Below are 12,597 nucleotides of genomic sequence, written 5' to 3' on the forward strand. Positions count from 1 at the left end.
GCCTCAGTAGGTGGCTCACTGACTTCATGCTTAACCAGCCCACACTGACATGTGAGGAAAAGCTCCCAGTGTAGAACATTAAAGCCAAAATGGGTGCTGCTTAACATCCTGCAGTATTTCATAAGACTGGCTTTATCTTTGATGATATTTTGGTAAATTTATGCAAGGTCACAACTTTTAAATCCATCCAGACATTACATGAATTTTTTACAAAAGTCTGGGTGATGGGAGAGTCAGACCACTGCGTAAAGTCATCTTTAGCCCATCCCAAAGAAATCTTGATTATTATTTTTGTTATAAATCTTTATTATTATTATTATTATTATTATTATTATTATTATTATTATTATTATTAATATTATCACAATTATCCCCAATATAAAGATTCTTTAAGAGTTATTCCTCCAAATCAAAGGTCATGTGCTGTACAGATGATATTATATTATTTATGATATTAATCAGAAGTCACTTGCATTGAAATATATATTAATTATGTTGTGTATATATTGTGTAATAGATTGTAGTAAATATATAGTATATCTAATATATATATTATATAAGTTAAGAATACCAGAGGCGCAAAACACCAGCTACTGGTAGACAGAACAGTCAGCCGAGACTGCAAGACCAGACTGACCAACCTGTGCACTGCCTGGATTGATTACAAGAAGGCCTATGACTCAATGCCCCACAGCTGGATACTGGAATGCCTAGAATTGTACAAGATCAATGGGACCCTAAGAGCCTTCATCAGGAACTCAATGGGGATGTGGCGTACAACACTAGAGGCCAACTCCAAGCCCATAAGCACAAGTCACCATCAAGTGCGGGATCTACCAAGGAGATGCTCTGTCCCCACTGCTGTTCTGCATAGGCCTGAACCCCCTCAGTGAGATCATTAACAAGACTGGCTACGGATACCGACTACGGAACGGAGCAGTTGTCAGCCACCTCCTGTACATGGATGACATCAAGCTGAGCAAGGTAAGTCACTGATCCACACTACCAGGCTATACAGCAATGACATTCGGAATGTCGTTTGGACTGGAGAATGTAGTCGGATGGTAACAAAGAGAGGGAAGGTAGTCAGAACTGAGGGGATTGAACTACCAGAAGGCAACATTGCAGACATAGAGGACAGTTACAAGTACCTGGGGATCCCGCAGGCGAATGGGAACCATGAAGAGGCCGCTAGAAAAGCTGCAACCACCAAGTACCTGCAGAGGGTCAGGCAAGTCCTGAGGAGTCAGCTGAATGGTAAGAACAAGATCCGGGCCATCAACACGTACGCCCTGCCCGTGATCAGGTACCCTGCTGGGGTAATAGGCTGGCCAAAGGAGGAGATAGAAGCCACTGACATAAAGACAAGAAAGCTCCTTACCATGCATGGAGGGTTTCACCCCAAGTCCAGCACCCTGAGGCTGTACGCTAAGCGGAAGGAAGGGGGCCGGGGACTGGTGAGTGTCAGCACCACAGTCCAGGATGAGACAACAGAACATCCAAGAATACATTGGGAAGATGGCCCCAACTGACCGAGTGCTCAGTGAATACCTCAGGCAGCAGAAACCCAAGAAAGAGGAGGGAGACGAGGAACCATCATGGAAGGACAGGCCCCTGCACGGTATGTACCACCGGCAGATAGAGGAGGTGGCTGATATCCAGAAATCCTACCAGTGGCTGGACAAAGCTGGACTGAAAGACAGCACAGAGGCACTAATCATGGCAGCACAAGAACAAGCTCTGAGTACAAGATCCATAGAGGCTGGGGTCTATCACACCAGGCAAGACCCCAGGTGCAGGCTGTGTAAAGATGCCCCAGAGACAATCCAGCACATAACAGCAGGGTGCAAGATGCTAGCAGGCAAGGCATACATGGAACGCCATAACCAAGTGGCCGGCATAGTGTACAGGAACATCTGTGCCGAGTATAACCTGGAAGTCCCGAGGTCAAAATGGGAGATGCCCCCAAGGGTGGTGGAGAATGACCGAGCTAAGATCCTGTGGGACTTCCAGATACAGACGGACAAAATGGTGGTGGCTTAACCAACCGGACATAGTGGTGGTAGACAAACAGAAGAAGACGGCCGTAGTGATCGATGTAGCGGTTCCCAATGACAGCAATATCAGGAAGAAGGAACACGAGAAGCTGGAGAAATACCAAGGGCTCAGAGAAGAGCTCGAGAGGATGTGGAGGGTGAAGGTAACGGTGGTCCCCGTGGTAATCGGAGCACTAGGTGCGGTGACTCCCAAGCTAGGCGAGTGGCTCCAGCAGATCCCGGGAAAACATCGGAGATCTCTGTCCAGAAGAGCGCAGTCCTGGGAACAGCTAAGATACTGCGCAGGACCCTCAAGCTCCCAGGCCTCTGGTAGAGGACCCGAGCTTGAAGGATAAACCGCCCGCAGGGGCGTGCTGGGCGTTTTGTTTTTTTTTATAGAGAGAGAGAGAGAGAGAGAGAGAGGCACCAGATCTGATTATTTATCTCCTTGCTGTTTAAAAAAAAGCCTGTTTCCAATTAAAACTGGGTTGCATAACTGTGCTAATGTTGTAAATGTGCCTCGGGTTCCCAGAAGGTTGATTCTGTTCATCTGGACGTAGCGTTTTCAGTAGTTTCTTTAGTCTGTGAGGTCTTCAGTGAGACTGAAGAAGTCACTTGGATGAGTGACAAAACATATCTTCCACTGAAAATGCTACGTCCAGATGAACAGAATCAACCTTTTGAGATTTACATACCTTGATGATTGAGCATGAATCAAGACGTGCCTCGGGTTGTTTGAGGTTTTTTGTGTATCAGCTTGTATTTTCTGACTGTGTGTCAGTATTCAGGGCTTTCGTCATCAGTGAGGCCGTGTACTGTGAACTAAAATGAACTGTGTCCTTTGTCTGCAGCAAATGTTCTGATGTAAAACAGTTTTCACTTTAACATCTCAACTGATTCCGGCTGAAAATGATGAGCCTCGCTTGAATTTGATAGTTTTATTAGGTCACAAAAACTCAGATAAACAGTTTTCTTTCCATCTGTGCTTCATCCTCCTCTCGTCCTCTTGCTCACTTCCCTCTCTCTCCCTGCTATCTCCTCGCTGGGTGCAGACAGTGATGGAGTTCCAGCAGTGTGAATACAGGTGGCTTGGCTCCCTGGCTGCTTGCTCTCAGCTGGCGTGCTCTGATAAGGTTCAGAGTTTACAGAAGTTGTGCTGCTGCTGCTGCCAGTTCATTTACTTAACTTGTGATAAGGCCAGTCAGCTGCAGCGAGCTGGGTGGGCTGGAGGTGGCAGGCAGTTGTTGGTCAATTTAGTCCATTCATAAAAAAAACACGCTGTCGTTCTGTGATGAAAATGAGTATATTTCACCAAGTTTCCAGACTAAGCCAAAAAGAGAAATCTACAGTGGAGTGTGTGTGTGTGCGTGTGTGTGTGTGTGTGTGTGTGTGATGTGTGTGTGTGTGTGTGTGCGTGGTGGTGTGTGTGTGTGTGTTGACTTAGAAGAAGTACATTGCAAATTCATTGGAAAAATAATACACATGTATCAACACAAATAAACATATAATCAGAGCAAAATCAAGCAAATTGCTTTGGATTCCACTTTATAGTAGGAAGTTATAATAAAACATTATTACAAAATGTTGCCCACAGTCACAGCCGCTCTGTAATGCAATGCACGATAATCATCTGCATCATGAAATCGGTGTGTTCAAAATAGAAAAATTAACAGCTTAAAAAAAGGCGAAGGCAAAAATGGTTTGTTTCCTGCATTGTAGTGTGATTGACTTTTCATTATCCAATTAAATCATTCATTGAAATCAAGGTTATGTTTGTCTCTACTCTTATTCAACTGTCCAGTGTCCACAAGTAAGTTGTGTTCCTATCTAAGTATATGAAATGTAAACCTTATTGTAAAATAATGATCAGTTTTCTTTAAAATGTAGGTTTTTTTACCAAGAGGAAACCTCAAAAAGTGGCCAGTTATCACTCCCCTCATGTCTAGCCCTACATAGATATCCCATAATGCCAGTTATTTATTAACGGGCGTCTTAAAGCAGTGAGGGTTCACCTGAGCAGTCAGCCTTCTTTCTCCATTCTCTCTCATTTCTAATTAAAAGACCCTTTTCTTCATCATTTATGGCTTATGCATGCTGAATGAGTGACGCTTTTATTATGACTTTCCTCTCCTGATATAAGGGCCTCCCCATCACTGAGCCCTACAGGAGTCTTTAAGTTTTTTATTTTAATTTTGAATTTAACAATAGAGTACAAAGGTGATGCAAAGTTTTTCTGGTATTTTGGAAGTGGAATACTGTGTATTTTGCACACAGCGATCAGTATCAGGCAATAATAAATAACTCTGCTGCCCAGAGTGACAAACCAGTCAACCAAAGTCTTATCATGCTTTACAGCATTCACTGAAATAAGACTTTAAGTAAACATGTGATGCAAAACAATTTCTGTTTCAGCTTTTAGCAGTGACGTCAGTGGCAGATTGACCATTAAAATACTAGCTAATGTTGGAAACAGTGACAGACTAGAAGTGGATTTATGGCTGAAATAAGAGGTTGGACCATTATGAACCCTATATGTCTCAGATACACTTATGTGACAACTGGGGCAGAAAGCAATCATCTGCCGGTAATAGATAATATGTAAAGAGACAAAAACCCACCTGAACTAATGGTACTGAAAGTGATATCTTTGGATGAAAATAACAGGTTTCCCACGCAGCAAGAGGTCTTTGAAAACATGTGTTTGGATTTGACTGAAAATTGAAAGTTGAGAAGATGGATTTCTCAGATTGCTGTAGAGGTGTCAGGTTTATACACATAAATGCACTCAAATTCGACAGCTTCCGAATAAAAGAGATAGGCCAGATCGGCACACTTTTTGTTTTTGTGCTTCTACACAAATACTGATAACTGTAAACCTGTGATTTTTTTTTCAGGCTGTTTTGTTTACCAGAACACTAAAAAGTCAAGATTAATATCACTGTGTAGTTTATGATGTCAACCATTTTTACTGTAACAGTTAAGACACACATTATTTATGCTGTAAAGCTGTCAAACCAATGAATTTCCTAAATAAAATACCTTTACAAAATTTTTACAAATTTGCTAAAATTGGAACAGTTAGTTGAAAACAATTCATATAGGTCTGCAAACAGTAGTGCAAGTGTATAAACCATGAAAATACCATTAAATAGTAGTTATGATAACTTAGCTTACGTAGCTGCGTCCTCCATTGGTCCAACAGGCAATCACACACTAATATAACAGCATGTGAGTTCTAGGATTCTGACATGGGAATAGATAAACGTTGTTTCAGCACCATTGACTAGCCTCCACATTTCGCTATCCCACTATAACAATTTCAATTCAGTTTTATTTATATAGCGCCAAATCACAACAACAGTCACCTCGAGGCGCTTTATATTGTAAGGTAGACCCTACAATAATGCATACAGAGAAAAACTCAGCAATCACATGACCCCCTATGAGCAAGCACTTTGGCGACAGTGGGAAGGAAAAACTCCCTTTTATCAGGAAGAAACCTCCAGCAGAACCAGGCTCAGGGAGGGCCATCTGCTGCGACCGGTTGGGGTGAGAGAAGGTAGACGGGATAAGAGATGACATAAAGTTATGAAATATAGTCTGTGATAATCACTGAAGTTCTTTTGTAAAATGAAAAAATATGTAAAATTCACTTTTTCCAATAGATTTGGTCAACAGACACACATTTCCCATGATCAAAGATAAAGCTAAAACCTTCATTGATAAATATATATAAAAAATATATATTTTAGATGCTTTCATTTTCAGTTTGATATTGGCTGACTTTGACTGTCACCAGAGGTATGATGAGACTATGGGTTTTGTTTGTGGCAAGAGTGATTTTTAAATTTTGTTCTATATTTTACATGAAACCGATGAAGGGGAGCTAATGTGGAGGAAATAGGATCCTTCTTATTAGTTCCTGAGATTCCCCTCAATCAGCTGGAGGCTTTCCAAAGAGCCACGAATCGTCATGATGACAAGAATTACAGTCGAGCATGAAGGAAACAAACATGCTTTTTTTTATAGTTTTTTAAATCTTTCACAGCATTATTTTACAATCTAGTTGTATAATAAGGTTTATTGTTTTTATTCTTTCATTTACAAATGTTCATCAGGCTCTGTTTTAGTTTACACACGGTACATGCATGCAAGATTAAGGACACATTAAAAATCAACCCGGACTCTAAAGGGTTCCTTCCTGCTGCTCTTCCCTCACTTCTGCTGCAACAAAGTGAGCAATGACCAGCCAGAGGCGTCAGGATTCACGTGTGAGCAGCAGCATGGTCGCCTCTGCTGAGAGAGTGGGAGTCCCTGATGTGATCCGTGCTGACACTTCAAATATCAGTGGTGGAGAAGCCTTTTATTTTAGGCCATGGCATAATGTGTAAAAATAGCCCATTGTAAGAATTAAGATTTTCACAAATTTCGTCAGTAAAATGCATCATGTTGGTGCCTGTTTTATAGTATTTTAATACACTTAGGCCCGTAGGTTTGGGGACAGTGACAGTGTTTTTTTTTCTGTACACAACCACAGTAGATTTTAAATAGAACAACTGGGATGTGATTGAAGTCACAGCCACTGTAGGAGGGAAGAAACAGTTGGTTTTGGTGAAAAAATAATTAATAAAACTAGTTTAAGCATAGATAGCCAAACTATCATCTATAGATCATATGACCCACATTCATTCTTGAAGATCTAGGGATAGACCTGTTAATAGAGGAAGTGTGGTTTTGTATAAGGAAGTCAGGTGTCAGAGAAGTATGTGAAGCTGGTGCAGCACATGTTGAGAAGTGGCGGGAATGTCCAGCCTGAATGACTATGAGGTTTGTAGATGATGGTGTGCTCTGTAGTGAGAGTAGGAAGCAGGTGGGAAAGAGCCTGGAGAGGTGGAGGTATGCTCTGGAGAGAAGAGTAATGAAAGTCAATGAATAGCAAATTCGTCCCGCAGTCACTCTATGGAAAACAGTGGTTGGAGATTTTTACTGCAGCCATGTGCAGTGAAGTTCTTGTTGCTTTTCACGTGGTTTGTTCAAAACAAACAAATAAACAACCTTTATTTGTCACGTACACAATTATACAAAGTATAACATGTAGTGAAACGCTTGTGTCCGAGCTGCAGACATAGCCGCACAATTCCAGGGCTTGTTTTTTTTTTAGCATGGGGGTTGAGCCAGGACCCTTACTGGATACCAGGTGGGAATCGAACTTGTGATTCCCGCTCCAAAGGTGTGTAGTCTTACCACTACATGGAGCGGGTCTGCAGCCAGTTGCACTCAGCTGCTGTCTTCAAAGTGTCTTTGTTACAGCAAAATGAGTGTTAAAACAGCAATAAGACACCTGATCAGTCTGCTATCACGCTGTGATTTAGGTTGCATAGGGTACATGCATGCAAGATGAAGGATAGATTAAAAATCAACATGGACTCCAAAGGGTTGGTGGCTGTTTTCAATTAATGGGGTCAAATTGCTTATTGACTGTAAAAAAAAAATATCCTCGAAAGTCATAAATCTGTTGCACTCTTCATACACAGAAATTCAAAACAATTACAGGAACACTTTTTAATCAGAGTACGGAATCAAGTCAAGTAAACTTGTGGGATATTGATATTGGGTTAAGTAGCAGAGGGGTTGTTAATGAAAATGTTGATGAAACTATAGCAACAGGTGCACTAAAGGGACAACAATGGCGCAATCCCTGAAACAGGAATGGTTTTACAGGTTAAACAGGTAGTCCAGTTCTTTCAGGAGTTGTCTATGTACACAGAAAATCACATTATATAATAAATAAATTAACATGTGCTACTTACATCTAAAGTCTAGACACTGATGTACAATACTGATGTTGTTGCCACAGGATGGTTAGTTGACAGGAAAATGGCATAAGCACTTAGAAACATTGCTTTTTTTATAGGAATATGACCCATTGGCAAACAGTTGAGTCGTCCCCCATAGCAAACAGACATATTACAACATGTTGGCAACCTGTCTGTTAACAGAATAGTCAGCAAGTACCAGTCTGTGTGAGAGTGACTGCAGCAATTGTTTGAAGACACATCTCCATCTCCACCAGGAGATGTGTGCAACCTTTTGGGTGATGTTATTTTAATAAAACACAGGGTTTTAACTTTTCTGTTTCACAATAATTTAAAAAGATAAAAGGCAATAATTTAGAATTTTTGAATGCAATGTAATCCAGCAGGAAACAGACAAACTCTCAAAGGTTATAATCTCACAGAGAAAAAGCCAGAAAATATAAAATGAGTTTGTGGTTCATGCAGGGGTTTTTCTCTGGCATTTCTTGCTGTAATTTCTAACTGTGATCTCCCAGGGCTGGATTCAAATGATGTTTTCTGCTCATGCCAGGAACTATGAAGAATTAGAAAAAAAAATCCTTCATGTTTTTCTGTGTTCTATACTCAGCTACTTTGATACATGTGTGATGGTTACACCTATGATTAGGTCTCGCAAGTGTTTGCTTTATTTTCATACCAAGATGCTTTACACAGAGTTTGTAATTATACAGAAAAAATAAATTCATAAATGATACATGGTAAAGTCAGACATTCCTTAATCATTCTGACCGAGCACTTAAAGCTTCTCCCCCTCAGACAAGATCTGGGCTACACCGTGTTTAACTTCTCCATTGAAATATCCATGTCAGCACAGTACAAACTCACACCAAACTCAAGAACTCAGGTATTAGAAACATTTCATTCTGATGATTATATTCTCATTCATCTGATTAGATTTTGATTAGATCTATTTTTGTTTCTGAGCAGATTTAAGCATGATTCATTATTAGCATAATCACATACAGATAAAATGCTGTAGCACTTTGTATCACTTTAAATAAAAAAGCTGGATATTAAGTCCTTTGATCCTCTCTCAGATGTAACGAAAGATAAGCTGGGGGACTTCCCACCCCTCTCAACACTTTCAATCTGTCACTGAAAGCAAAAAACTGAAACGAAATGCCATAGTTGTGTTTTCCCTGTCACAAGGAAGTTACTGCCCCAGTTTTTTTCTCATGTGAATGAGCTTTTCCTCATAACCCACCTTTTCTACCGTTTGGTCTCACTGATTATGTTGCAATTCATATATGTAATGTGTTTCAAACCGACAATATTACTCTTAGAGACTTTGGTAATCTTTGCGTTTAGTTTGTTAAAAGTTGCTGTACATCTGCAGGCCACTTTGGAACCCACCTCAAGCCACAGATGCCTGCTCTATGTTCTGCTGGGCTCTGTTCTCCATACCAAAGACGAATATAAATTATGCACAGAGTTAAAAAAAACAACCTTCTCCTGGTTGAACTGAATGACTTAGCACTAACGCACACACATACACAAAAAAGGAAAAACAACACCAGATTAAAAGTGTTGGTTTGGTTTTGAGATGAACAAAGCTAGACTTAGATTGTAGAGAGCATTTGTTTTACTTTGACCACCCGCCGTAAGTTTATTAAACACTGCACAAGTGATTTTAGTAAGGTACTGCTACATTTTCCATTACAGCTAAAATTACTCATGACACAGATTCAGTGCAGTTTGTCCCGGCTCCAGCACAGACGCTGTGCCTGCCACCCACAAACACACATTTAGAAAATTAAAAATGTGTCATCGAGTTTCATATTTTAGTTCCAAATGCATACAGTGCATCCATGACAAATCAGAGCCCAGCTTACCCCTCCTTTCCCTCTTAATTAGTTTTAGACATTAAAAAAAAGGTCCATTTATCACAAGATTTTTGGCCTCAGCAGACTTTTCATCTCTGGAGAAACATGGCAGGGAGAGATATAATGAAATGTCTTGTGTACAATCAAAATCATCTCTTTTAGCCACAGGGTCGAGATTTGAGCCTGGTGCAGCCAAGGAAATCATAGAAAAAGAAGCTGGAGCAAAAACTTCAAAGCTCAGTGTGAGTGTGTGTTGTGTTGGCAAGGTTTAATTTGAGTGAAGATGTGAACTCAGCAGGGAGTCCTCTGATGACTTAACCCAGCTTTTCATCTCTTCTACAGTGACACGGCCTTCCAGCGCTCAAAGGCCATATCCACATTCAGCTTTAAAGCAGTGACTTCATCTCACCGTCCATATTAAAACAGTGCTGCCCTTGTGGATTTCAGCAGCAAAGAACTGCTAGAGCTTGTTGCCTGAACTGGAAGAGGGCACGTGTGGCTGTGTGCAGATTGACTGACTGATAGATCTGCTGCTTGTGAACGTCAAGCACCTGCATTTTAGCAGCTGTCTGACCAACTGTATAGTAAATGACTTCACACTGCACATTATGAATCAGTGTGTCATTCTTTAAGAAGCGATTTTATATTTTTTGCTTGTTTTGGCATCTTTCACAGATTAACTGGTGTGTTCCTGTAGAGGTTTTATTTAGATTCGTTACCAGCCAGAACACACTCAGACACATACATGCACAAAGGAAAATGAACTCACAATGTGACAGTACAAACTCTTGCTTGTAGTTATTGCGGTTATTCTTGCTGTATCGACTGATTGGAAGATATTACTACCCTTGTTTTTTAAATATGTGTTCATAAAAATATAACAGAGGTTGTCCAAATTTGCTGATTGAAGATCTGGTGTCAGTAGTCCAAAACCTTTGACGCTAGTTTATATGAATTGCAAAGGAACAATAGTCATGTAAGAAAGAATGTTTTCACCAAACTCTATGCAGTCCTGCGAAAAACTAACTACACCTTATGATTCAGTATCTTGCAGATCCTCGTTGAGCAGTAGTACCCTGAAATAATTGCTGGCCCACTCTTCTTTACATCATTGCTTCAGTTCTTTTACAAACATTTCTTTCTGCACAGGTCACACTACAGCATTTCAATTCTCAATTGAGTTGAGGTCTGAACTTTGATTAATATATTGTAAAACCTTGATTCTTTCCCTTTTCAACTGTGATGTATGTCTACGATCTGTGCTGCACGACTTAATTTGGGTCAAATAAATGACTGCAAGGTCACCAGGGCCTGTGGCTTCAAAACAAGCCCAAATCATCACCCTTCCACCACCATGCATTGCAGTTGCTATGAGGTGCTTGTGCTGATATACTGGTTTGGTTTTCATCAAACACGGTGCTGTGCACCATAGCTAAACATCACTACTTTGGCCACATCTGTCCTAAGTCTTTCTAGAAGTCTGATTTATTCAGATGCTGCTGTGCAAAGCTAAAAGCTGTCAAAATTTCAGAGGTGAACACACTCACTGATAATGAATTAATGAAGAGCATTTGATTATTAGCACCTGGCTGTTACTTAGTTGCTATGGGTACAATAAGCATGAACTTACATAACTATCATTAAATAAATAGATTTGTTGATCTTAAACATGGGCAGCACAAAACACAGGATGGTTTGAAGTCCCATTATAAAGCCTCAAGCTGAGTGTTTCGACTTGTGATTGGCAAGCCATTAGCCAATGAGCCGGCATAGTTTACTGGGATAAGAGAACAAGGAAGCTGAGGGTCGTAGACTTCTATAAAACTGGAAGGCTTTCTGCAACCCACTGCTGGTCATTAGGAAGAATGCAAGTTTAAGGCTTTTCCATGTTGGCTTCAGTTTTCAGACCCATAAACTTCATCCATCTTCTATACCATCTATGATTTAAACTTGTATCATCTGGCATGTTATTGTAAACCTATTAAACAGTTGATTGGTCAAGCTTTGACTATAGGACACACTCTTTCTTTTTTAGTTCCATTTTGGGTCTCGACCAACTCAGTGTGAGTGTGTGAAATATCTAACTCCTTATCCGTTTCGTGTCCTTCTACAATCTCAACTGGTCTCCGTCCTCTGACCTGACTGATGTTTGACTTTCTCAACTTCAGAGCAGGGTAGCTGAAAGACGACAAAGTGCCCACATTAAACGTCTTTTCTTTTTAAATGCATTTGGAAGACTTCTACCTTGTTAAAAAACTAAAACAGGGTAATCTTCAAATGTTAACCACGTGTGAATGTTCCTCCAGTTTTTTGTTTTTTTTACTTGACCAGAGTTTGAATCATCATGTGTTGTTTTCCATCAACATAGTCAAAAGCATTTTAACCTGCTGTCAAGAAACACCCACTCAGGTAATCAACCTGCCATTACAGCCAGCGTGGGTGACTCTGACAGAACCTGCAATCAGAGAGCGCTCGCTCAGTCGTTACAGGCCCAACACAAATGGAAATATGCTTACAAAATTATTATTATTTAAACACCAAAATGCTCCTGCTACATACCAAGCAGAATTGTTAGAAAATAGCATCAAACAAAGACCATAGTTTAAAACACCATTCAGATGGGACTAAGATTACACAGGTAAACATTAGAAAACATATTCCCTGTTGTTTGTGATAGTTTAACTCATTCTGAGAACATTTTTAACCTCAGCAAAATTACAGAAAAGGGTACGTAACATTAAAACAAAAAAAAACAAAAACAAAAAACAAGTAAAAAAGTCTTTTTTTCCTACTGACAGTAATCTGTATATTCATGAATAGAGGCTGTACAGCGTGGGTAATTCGATAAATTTAGAGTGAATATTAGTCGTTTTCTGTAACTGT

The sequence above is a fragment of the Haplochromis burtoni genome, unplaced genomic scaffold (genome assembly GCF_018398535.1).
Source record: "Haplochromis burtoni strain Fernald_Lab_line unplaced genomic scaffold, NCSU_Asbu1 Contig_370, whole genome shotgun sequence".
Lineage (NCBI taxonomy): Eukaryota > Metazoa > Chordata > Actinopteri > Cichliformes > Cichlidae > Haplochromis > Haplochromis burtoni.